This window comes from Phascolarctos cinereus, unplaced genomic scaffold (assembly GCF_003287225.1).
Source record: "Phascolarctos cinereus isolate Bilbo 61053 unplaced genomic scaffold, phaCin_HiC Scaffold_5;HRSCAF=322, whole genome shotgun sequence".
Lineage (NCBI taxonomy): Eukaryota > Metazoa > Chordata > Mammalia > Diprotodontia > Phascolarctidae > Phascolarctos > Phascolarctos cinereus.
Window position 1 is genome coordinate 199,611,890 of NW_027555958.1, and position 12,342 is coordinate 199,624,231.

A 12,342-nucleotide genomic window follows, 5' to 3' on the forward strand; every position below is an offset into this window, starting at 1 on the left:
TACACACATACATACATGCACATTTATATATATATACATATATGTTCCTTTGATACATATATGTGTGTATATAGTACATATATGTGTGTTTGTGTGTGTGTGTGTATACACACACACACACACACGGTATCAAAACATTATGCTAATGCTCAAAGCATTATAATAATGGCAGGATGTTATTGATGATTTATTGTGACATATATTATGTATAGGTTGGTGTTTTTTTTCCCCATAGTTTTTAAAGGACATCCACATTTCTACAAAATTCTTTCTACACTTACCTATCTAGATCATTTTCTAGTTTAGAATTCAAGCCTATTTGGTTGGGTCTTGACTATATCATCACTGATTTGATTAGGGGCTCCCTGTGCTTGTCGTCTTAGCTACATCTTTTGGTCTCTCTCTTTTGACCTTTCCATTGTCTGCCAAATAAAATGCATGTTCCTTAAGCCTAGAAATAAAGGACTGTCATCAAAAACTACTTATTTATAACTTTTGACCACATATCATTTGGGAAATGGCTTAGTCTTATAAATTTCAATTAGTTTCCTATATATTTTGGCAGTGAAATTCTTTGTTAGAGAAACTTGCTGAAAAGATTTTTTTTCCCTCTAGTTACCTGCTTTCCTTTTAATTTTAGCTGTACTTATTTTGTTTCAACAAAGTCTCTTTAATTTTATTTAATCAAAATTGACAAATTTATCTTCTGTGAGTCTCTCTATCCTTTATTTGGTCATGAACTCTTCTTCTACCCATAGATCTGAAAGGTTATGATGACATCCTTTATATCTAAGTCATGTACCCATTTGGAGGTTACCTTGGTATGTGATATAAGATACTGTTTTTGCCTAGTTTCTTTAAGACTCCTTTCTAATTTTACCTGGGTTTTTGTGGGAAATAGTAAGTTCTCACTCTACTTTTTAAAGAGTTTTTTTAGTTTATCAAACTTATGTGCTCATTTGTTTTTATATTTTGTATAATTAATCTGTTCCACTGATCACTCTCCATTTCTTAACCAGTACTACATCATTTAAGAAAGTTTTTATTTTTTTCCAATTACATGTAAAAACAATTTTTAACATTTGTTTTTTGTTTAATTTTGAGTTCCCAATTATCTTCCTCCCTCCCCCCTCCCTGAGATGGCATACAATTATAGGTTATACATGTGCAGTCATGCAAAATATATTTCTATATTGGTCATGTTAGAGAAAACACAGACCAAAAAAAAAAAAAGTGAAAAATAGTGTGTTTGATCTGCATTGAGGTTCTATCAGTTCTTTCTGTGCAGGTGGATAGCATTTTTCATCATGAGTCCTTTGGATTTCTCTTGGGTCTTTGTATTCCTGAGAATAGCTAAGTCATTCACAGTTGATCATCATATAGTATTGCTGTTGCTGTGTACAGTGTTCTCCTGGTTCTGCTCACTTGACTCTGTATCAGTTCACATAAGTCTTTCCAGGTTTTTCTGAAAACATCCTGCTCATCATTTTTGTAGCACAGTAGTATTCCATTACAATCATATACCACAACTTGTTCAGCCATTCTCCAATTGATGGGCATTCCCTCAGTTTCCAATTCTTTGCTGCAACAAAAAGGGCTGCTATAAATGTTTACACAAATAGGTCCTCTTCTCTTCGATACAGTAGTATCCAGTAATGGTGTTGCTGGGTCAAAGGATATGCACAGTTTTATAAACCTTTGGTTATAGTTCTAAATTGCTCTTCAGAATGGTTGGATGACTCCACAGTACCAAATCATTTTGATGATTACTGCTTCATAGTTTAGTTTAAGATCTTATATTGTTATGCTCCCTTCCTTCCCACTTTTTATTATTTTTCCTGAGTTTCTTGACATTTTGTTCCTCCAGAATTTCCTTAGTATTATTCTCTTTCCTTTGGTAATTTGGTTGATAAGGCACTGAATAAATAATAATGTCATTTTTATGATACTTAACTTGCTTTACCCATGAAAAATTACTATTCAGTTATTTAGATGTCTTCATTTGTTAAGGAGTATTTTTAGTTGTATGCATATAGTTCCTATTTGTGTCTTAGCAGGTAGACTCCCAGATATTTTAGATCTTTTGCAGTTATGTTAAATGGAGGTTTTTCCCTATCATTTTCTAGATGGTTTTGCATATGTTGTATTTTAATAATATTTATCAGTAGTTTATTAAAGAAAATATTGCCATATTATTTATTAGGTAGATTTTTAAAATAAACATTTATACTCTTAAGAAGTTTTTTTTTAAATACATTCCTTCTTCCTTTTGAGCAATTTAAGATTCTCCTAAAATGTTTGGTTCCATTTGCTGTCCTTTAAAGATGAATAATGTAGAATTGCTTAATTATTAGGAAAAGTTTGCCACCAAGAACCAACATTCTAGTTTTTTACTCTGAATACTCGTTAACACATGCTTTACAATGCATGCAAACTTGGCTTGAAGCTTACAAACATCTTGATGGGATAGTGTGTGATAGTCAGAATGGGAACCATAAAGAACTCTAAACCTGGGGATCAGAAGATCCCAGATTTGGGTTCCAGATCTGATACTAGATTCTGAGTTTGCACATGTTATTTTCCCTTCCTGCTCTATGTAGCACATTGTTAAATTCCTTGTGGGTATGGCTTTTTCACTTTGCTTTTCTTTTTTTCCTCTGACAACGAACTAGCATAGTGCCTTGCCCGTAGTGTTTAGTAAGTACTTGCTGAATTTAATTGAGCCTCAGTTTACTTATTAATAAGGGAGATTCTAATGATATTTTTTTGACCTATCTCACAGGATCATTGTCAGGAAGGGCTTCATAAGTTATAAAGAACTGTGTGAAATGTAAGTTGCCATTAATCCAGTCTTCTCATTTGGGGATGGAATTGAGAAGTACAATAAATTTGCAAAACAGAATGCAATCCATTTCAGAGTACCTAAATTAATGATTTAGAACACCATTGATCCATGATCCAGAACATTTTCAGTACAAGGATTAGTCATAAAATTTTAGAACTATAAAGGAAACTTTATAAATCACTAATGTGCCCCAGGCTCTCATTTTACAGATTAGGAAAGCAGAGTTCCAGGGAAGTTGAATGACTTACCCAGAATCACACCGAGTTTATTAGTGACAGAGCCAGGAACTATATATAGTTCTTGTCTTCTAACTTCCGGTACACTTTACACTGTGCTGCCTTCCAAAGAAGCAAAAAACGTGTAGGTAGGATAATGAATAATCCATCTAATTGGTTCCCCTTGTGAGCTCATTAAAGAAAGCTGTTAAGTTTTTATGGCAGCTTTTTTCCAAAAAAAATAGAATACTTTTTTTTCCTACCTTTGAACCACATGTGCAGCCCAAAAGCCTGTACACTTCTTGCAGTTTCTAGTAAGAGTTTTGGCTATCCCTAACAATAGTAAAACATAGTTATGCTAATAATAGGATGAGTGATTGTTTGTTTTTACATGTTAGAATGTATGGTTCCTTACTTGTGCTCTGGTACCAACAAAGGCTCAGGGGTAGGGTTTGCTAGGCTCCAAGTCCCTGCCTCTCTTCTTGGACCCTTGTTTTTGGTTATTTGCTTCTAAACACATAATGGAATCTGAACTATTTGTTTCTGCTACGCAGACTTCTTGGTTTAAAAACAAAACAAATACTGTCATAATGCAGATTTACTTATGGTTATTTTAAGCGTAGTCTAGTGAGGTTCATATAAGGGTGATCTGTTGAAGGAAAGGTGTAAACAAGATACAAGGTGAATACCTAGATAAAAGTAGTATCTTTAAGTGGTACTTTAGGGAAAGGTGATGTTGCTAAATATTTTCAAATATTATACTCTTCATAAATGTCTAATTTTAGTATCCTGTTAGATAATTTAATTTTACTCATTTCTTTTTTAATTAGAAAGTACTTTTTTTCTTAGTTCATCTGACAGTGTCCTCACTTTTAATAATATCTATAATGATTGTTCATCTTTGCTTTATAAATCATTTGCAGGGGTTTGGCAAGTACATTATTAGGATTTTCACATTAAAACCTACTATACTATAATATCATATTTGGGAACTTCCATTCTGGTTTTTAATATTTTATGAGAATTATGTAGTGATGGTCAGGCTAGTGTGACATAGCAGATAGAAGGTTAGCCTTATAGTCAGACCTAGTTTCAAGACCCACATCTGACACATAAAGGCTGTGTTATTCTAGATAAGTCACTTTTCATCTCTCTGTGCCCTGAACAGTTCTTTAGGATTACAAGTTGTAGAATAACTGGCATAAAATTGCCAGTCTTCTTTGATGGGGATAGTTTTCTCCCTGGACTTCCTTCAATTAAATCACAGATCTGTAGCCATAAATATCTAATTATGGAGTCTTGATATAAATGGAGAAAATTAAAAACAAATTAACTTACCAATTTCAGTCACCCAGATGAGGATACAAACCCATATGGTCTTTGATGAAAAAATTCAACATACAGTGCAACTGATCATATTTTTTTTAACTAACAAAACCAGTTTATTATTTTTATCAAAATCTGACTGATGAATGATATGTGCCTGTGTATCAGTATACACAATCTACCTTAACTCCTCACATTTTTAAGCTCAAGTTTGGAGGATGTCTCTTTCTAGGATGGAGGATCTCAGTACACCAAACAAGTTAGTCAGCAGGATTGTCATGGAATACTATAGTTTGTATACCTCCCTCACAGTGATGTTATTGAAGAAGTCTAAGTAAAGTAGTCTAGGTAAAAGACGATAGGACTTAAGATAAAAGAACTAAGATGGGTAGGTACATCATGCCACAAATTCAAAGTGGCCTATACTATCTGTTAGGTAGCCTGTGATTTTCAGTATTGGAAGATAAGAAAAAGGTGGCTTTTATCAACATAATAGGTTTCTGCTAGTTGAAGTGTATGTCCCAAGGAATTTTCTGGGTGGCTTCAACTTTCTGGTGGCTCATGGAAAAGGTAGTTGGTGATCTCAACTAGTAGGAAGTAACATTGTTATTTCTGGACAGTCTTACTGGGTTTAAAAAGATTGATAAAAGAACATGAAGAGAAAGCCTGTTACAAAACTTAGAAGATCCTGGCCTGAAGTTGCCAGCTGATAAGTCTCAGTTTTGTAGAGGCTATATCAAATACATGAGTTGGGTAGTGTTTTATCAGGGAATGAAGACTGACTCCCAAGAAATTGGATATGTTCTTCATTGGTCTGTGTCTGAAGATTTTTCAAGAGCTAAAGACTTTATTAGCATTTTTTGGTGCTGTTATCACATTGATACAGAATTGTGACATTGTTATCATTAAAGCTCTAAGTGATTTCATTCATAGACATAGAGTGAAGTACCAGAGACAGAGGGGCTAAAGCACACACTAGTCTGAACCCTCTGGCACCATTTGAAAAAGATTGAGATGAGGAATGTGATTAGACCTTCAACAACTTAATCAGCTACCTCATGTTTGCAGCCATGTTTGCATTTGCAAATCCAAGCAAGCTCTTTTTATTGCACATAGACACTGGCCTATAAGGCCTAGAAATAAATTTCGATGCAAAGTAAGGACCATCTGAAGCCTTTTTCATTCTCTAGTAGAAAAATTACTGACAGTGGGCTCTCAGTCATATACAAATTGGAATTTGTGGCTTTGAAGTGGACCTTTGCTGATAAGCTCTGTACATAAAATCTCAGAACTTGATTTTAAGTTTGGATGTGTAGCAATTCAGTTATGTATATATGTATGCATTGTTCATATGCTGCCTTCCTGATGTGAATAGCAGCACTAGAAGAATCAGTGTAATTACCATCCAGTGAACAGAAACATGGATATAGCTGCCTTATCCCACAGGCAGTATTTCTGAAGCCATAACAATACCTGTAGGAAGAGGGGAAGCAATCTGTGACATGTAGCAAGGTGGGCCATGAAAGCTTGAAAGTGTAGCTGAAAGTTTGAGACTTTTAACAAAGAATTTGCCCTCAGTAGGTATAAATTTTGTAGCATTAGACTGATCCTTCTGTCTCCTAGTCTGATATTGTCATCTACTGGGCAGATATGTCTTATTAATTGCTCCTGCTTGTCAGCCTCTTCCCAGTGGTCACAAATCTTTTGTGAACTAACCCATAACCCAGGATTTTATTCTTTTGTGAATCAGACCCAGAGTTGTACCCAGACAGTACAGTAAAAATATGCCGGGTTAAATCTACCTTCTGATTTCACTTTCCCCACAGGGGCAACTTCCCTGAGGCCATCTGATAGTTGGGTTGGGAGTAAATTTCTTTCACATCTCTTCATGCCCCTGGCAGCTAGCACTTATTGTCTGTAGATTACTCTAGTTTCAATTACACTGGAGTAGAACTAGAAATCCTTCTATTGCATGTTTTCTCCTACATCCGAATTGCTGGTCTTACCACACCATTGTAAATATATGGACATTTGATAATTCTAAATTCAAAGCTTAAATTTGTGTCTGCTGAACTGAAATGCTGCAATACCCTAGTCATCATTCTAGGGTTTATGTGCAAGAAGCTTGCTGAAATCATATTCTTAAATGTAAATTAAGTGAGGTAATATATGTAAAACACTTTGCAAAACTTAAAGTGCTATATACTTAGTTATTATAGATTTACCTGATATTCCATAGGTGTCCTAACCAACTGTGAAACCATATTTTTAGAACTCTGAACATGAACTTGAACCTTATAGGTGCAGAATTCACTTCAAAATGGTAACTTAGAATCGTGGGATTTAAATAATCTTAGGGTCAAAATGAACTTAGAAATCATTTAGTCCAGCTCCTTCATGTTATGGTTGAGGAAATTAAGGTCCAATAGAATCTAAATGCCTTCAAAGAAGGGAGTTTCATTTTTGTCTTTTGTTTCCCCATGCTAGGCTCATAGTAAGTGCTTAATTAATGTTTACTAATTGATTGGTGCCTCTGTATTCTAATGTAGTTTAGGTCTGTGAACCATTACTATTTATTTTGTGTAACTGAAAACATTTTGAAGTCTTAGAATACTTATTGCAATTGTCTAGGAAAGGTAAGATACTTATCAGAAAATATCAAATTCAGCAGCTTTTATTTGAGATACAATGCTAGTAGTTACAATCAAGACATATGCCTCTCATATCTTCCTTGTTTTAACCTCAAAATTGAAGGCAAAAGCTAGCATGTTTCATTGTGTAGCCAATACATTATTCTTTGTGTAGGTTACCTTTTAATTTTTCTGTCAGCTTTGCTACAAAATTTTACTTACTTTCAAATTTCTGTTTTTCTTTTTTGCAAACTACACAAACTCCATAAAGACCTTAAAACAAAAAAATTATCTTATAGAATGCTCAATGATGATGATCTATATCTTTATAGCTAAAGATTGAATATAACTTTAAATCTACCATGAATTAGCACTTTTAAATATATTGTTAAATCAAGCCAACAAGCTTTTTTTTTGGGGGGGCTAGGCAGTGGGGTTAAGTGACTTGCCCAGGATCACACAGCTAGTAAGTGTTATGTATCTGAGGCTGGATTTGAACTCAGGTCCTTCTGATTCCAACCAGTGCTCTATCCACTAGGCTACCTAGCTGCCCCTCAACAAGCATTTTTTAAGCACCTGCTATGTACCAAGCACTGTGCTAAGTGCTGGGGATAACAAAGAAAAGCAAAAAATAGTCCCCATCCTAAAAGAGAAAATAGTGTTTTCTAGTGTGCTTTAAAATGACAGAGGCTTCCTACTAGAAATTGACCTTGTAAAAGTTAGTGCACATTTGAAAAGCCAATTATCCAGTCAGCTATAATATAGCTAAAGAATGCTGGCAGACCTTCACTTGGATTAATTGGTTTCTTGAAAGCATGACTTTGTGTTTAAAAAAAAGTTTTAGTGGGTGGTTTATGCTATATGAACAACATTTGTGTACATATAATATATAGTGTGAGTTAAGGAGAGTGTTAGTGCAAGAAGTTCTCAAAAAATAGCTAAATCCAATGTTGACTTCAGTTTTCATCTTGAGTGATCAGCAGAATGACTATAGCAGAGGTTTGATGTTATGATGGGTTTGGCTTATAATTGCTTATTGATGATGTCATAATTGGTCAGAGAAGTGTTATATAGGGTTTACTTATTGTCATTTATATATCATGTATTGACTAGTCAGGTCAGTCAATGTCTCTGAACTCTTGTGTGAAGAGCAAAGACTCCAGTGATTTCTTGTAAGATGGATTTTATTATGTAATATGAATATAGACTTAGAGGAGATGAAAGAATGATACCGTCAAAAAAAGAGAGAGAGCTAGAGAGAAACATTTCCTATTCCTGTGCTCTGCTTCTGGAAGTAAACCTTTTAGAATGTCATTCTTTTTTCTTTTTTTCTTCTGAACTTTTGCTGTACTACTTCAACAGATCTATCCATCAGAAGCCATTCATATACTTACTTATCCTCATTGTTGACTTTATCCCTATAGTTTAATGAGAATATCCCTACACTATTTTAAGTAACTATGATTTGATCAGAAGTGTACAGTAAAATTATTGTAGTACTCTAAATGATTTCAGGACACTTAAACTTAACTGTGGTAGTTGTGTGATTTTAGAATGTGGATATTCATTTCACCTATCCAGGTCATAACCTTATTACCCTTCTTGTTCTCTGTAGTTCAATAACTAAATTTCTGCAGTTTAAATGTATCTTTTTTTTTAGGCAGTTGAGGTTAAGTGACTTGCCCAGGGTCACACAGCTAGTGTAAGTGTCAAGTGTTTGATCTGAGGCTGGATTTGAACTCAGGTACTCCTGACTTCAGGGCCAGTGCTCTATCCACTGCACCACCTAGCTGCCCCAGTTTAAATATATCTTGAAGAAGAATCAAGTTCAAAATGCTTCTCATAATTTGTTTAGTCACGTAACTATAAAGAGCCATCTGTAAGATCTCTCAACTACAGTATCTGTAATTCAGGTGACCAGCTGGAAGTCTACAGATGATGACACTGGACTCTTGACTTCTCCATGGGAAAAACATAAATTTAGAAGATGATGCTCTTATTTTCACAACCATTGTCATCAGTTATGTTTTTTAATAGTCATTGACCTAACCTATTTTCAAATAAGACACTAATATCGAGAGGAAATTCTCTAAATGCATTAATATTTAGCCAATTATTTTGTTACTGCATGTTACAACTATTTATCCTTACGAAGAAATCCATTTGAGACTTGTATAAGAAACTGAAAGATGAGGACAACTTTAAGAACTAGAATAAATTTAGACGTGTAGAGGTGTGGTTGTGGTAGACACTAATACTAAATCATCTGTGATTATTGTCATTGCTTTAAAAGGAGCTTAAAGTTCATGTTAAGGATTTTTTCTTTAGAATTATATTGTCTTACTAGTATTAATCTTGAATTCTTCTTTGTAAGATCCTAGAACCATATATCTGGAAATAGAAGGGGACCTAGAGAACTCAGAGGTCATTTAGTCCAAACTCCTCCTCCCCTTCCCCCCCCTTTTTTTTTTTGCAGAGAGGAAAACTAAGGCTCAGGGAGTTAAGTGACTTACCCAAGGTCACTCAGATACTAATTGTAAGAGACAGAATTTAAACTCAGTTTATCTGACACCTCTGATCTTTCTACTACAATGCCTTAGGCCTTTTTTTTAAGTATCCCTTTAGTTAGACTTTATCTTTCTTAGCAAGAAAGTTCATTTTTAGTGAAATTGTTGGAATATTGCCAGTTTTAAAACTTGTAATTTTTTTCCTCTATAAATCTCAAGCATAGAAGAATAAAAGGTAAAAAGTTCTTTGATATAGTAGTAAAATGACACTGCTCTTTGAAAAGAATAGCCATGATATGAAGAGCACTTTGCTGGGATGATTGGCTTTGTAGTCCTTTGTAGCTAAAGGTAATAAAGTATCTTAGGTATAGAGCTATGTAATATCCTGTAAGAATCTACAATTATTGTAATAAAATTTTAGGTCTGAAAGGGACCTTAGCTCTTCACAGACTCCTTCGGTGACTGTCCTTTGTTGGGATCTTAATGCAGGAACAAATATTGAAGTCCAAGTATGAAGTGTAGAGTGCCTTAGTCTTAAATTATACTGTTAATAATGAGGTATGCTTGTAATATTTGTGCATTAGGGGCAGGTACAGCCAAAATCCTGCTGAAATTATTTTTCAGTAAGGAGACTTCACTTAACAAAATCAGCAAACATTTCTTAAACGCCTAGCACCTGCCAGGTGCTAGGGATACAAAATAGCATAGCCTCCAAACTCAAGGAACTTACATAGTCTTATTGATGGAGAGATAAGACATGTATACAGATATATATGATACATGATACATCATACTTGTGATAGGGAAGAGAACCAAAGGAGAATTAGAGGTGTTGGGGCAAAAGAAAAAATATTTTAGTTCTTAAATTTCTTCTTTGACCTGTTGGTTTTTATTGGTACAGCCAATTGTATCCCCACTATATCGTCCAGTTTCATGCAGTTCTTTTCCATATCTTCCCATAAATTTTCTATCCAGTATACAGGAGGCCTCCTATGAGGGTACCAGTGTAGCACTCAGGCTATATTTGATGTGTCACATTCTTGATACATAACCAGCTCACTTCCTTTTCCAGTTATATATAAGCATTTTTATGCTACTTCTGTGCAAATGATCGTTAATAATATCATTGTAACATTTAATTCCCACTATGGCCCTTTCCATTGTGCTTGGGGTTACTTACCATCTTAACTTCTTGTGGGATCATGGTAGTCATATAACATTAACATATGTATGGGCCTTTGTTGGCAGTGAGTAGTTTGGGATAATCAACAATGTGTGTGTATAAAATGATTGGAAGGTTTTCTGACACCAGTAGTCACCTACATAGATGAAATCACAGATCTCTACCAAAAATATGTATAATACTGTATATAAAATCTTGGACAGGTACTGCTTATAGGTGAAGAGTGCTTCAAGTAAGATGTCAAATTGCTTCTTTTTTTAGTAAATTGTGTAGTGTTTTTTTATGACATCAAAGTCTTAGACTCTAAAAAACAGATAAATCTCAAACAGTACTTCTTCATATTATGCTTTGAGAAAAATAGCTCTTGTGTATTGAAACTTACAATAGACAATGAGAACAAAAAATGAATAGTTTGGTTTTGATCTCTTATAAATGTATTTTTGTGCAGATAGTTTAAACACATCTGTCTTAAAATCATAGAATTTGGAGTTGGAAAAGTCTGACCCTATCATTTTTCATTTGAGAATAGGAAGGCCCAGAGAGTTAAGTGACTTGCCCATGGTCAGACAGCTAGTTAAGTATCAGAGCTAAGATTTGAACCTGCTAATCAAATTCAGTACTGTCTCTGTTTTGAATAACAAATCCAAAATGTATTTCTAATCTCATGTCCAATTAATACTGAAAAATAGGTAAGAACACATTGTAAGATTTACTTCCAGTGTCTGAGACTTGTTTATAAACAAGTCTGAGTAGTCCTGTTTAATACTAATGATCACTTAAGATATCTGCTAAAACACAACTTAATATAAGCAGATAAATTGTTAAGATAATGGAGGCAGCTGAATGACATAATGAATAATGCGTAGTATTGTATTTGGGGTCAGGAAGACATGAGCTAAAATTCTCCCTTAGAAACTTCTTAGCTGTATGGCTCTGGGCAAATCATTTAACCTCTCTGTGCCTCAGTTTCCTCATTTTTAAAATGAATGGGAGTAGACTCAGTGCCTCTAAGATTGCTTTCAGCTCTAAATATATGACCCTATGAAACATTTAGATAAATCAAGATTGCAATTTTATGGAAGCAGAGTGACCTTAGTTGAAGAAAAAACATTATTCATTACATGTTTCATCTGAATAGTACTCTCTGTTGTCATGATTGAATTTTAACAAAAGGTCAAACTGAGGTAGATCTCCACACAAGATGACGTTTATTGGCAGGGGCATGCTACCTGTCAATAAATGGGTCAGTGGCTTGCCACCATTAATGACAAAGACCTCAAGCAAGAGGACAGTTCCCCATATTTTGGGGGGAATACAGAACAAAAGACAGAACTGAGTTAATCCCATGACATCATGGGATTAAGGGCAACATAATTGGTTACAGAGCTGAGGTGCAGGAAACAACCTATTGGTTGAAAGTTTGGTAACGGGAGCTAGCAATGACTCCCCTCTCCCTTTTCCTCTCATGAGACTAAGGAGTACTCTTTGTTTGAGTCCAGGTGTGAAATAGTGGCCTAGACTTTTGAACAGCAAAGCAGACATACTTGAAGGATACCTTGATGGAGTAAAGATATTAGGCCCAAACTCCCTTTCTGTTCACACACATTCTCCAAGGTCAGTTAAATTCTTTAAAGCA

The 12,342-nt window shown here is 34.6% G+C and overlaps 1 protein-coding gene across 1 annotated transcript in view; it reads left to right on the forward strand.

The window, feature by feature from the left end:
* The window catches only part of LMBRD1 (LMBR1 domain containing 1), a 180,398-nt gene that overhangs the window by 165,729 nt on the left and 2,327 nt on the right, over nt 1–12,342 (forward strand). The window lies entirely within an intron of this gene.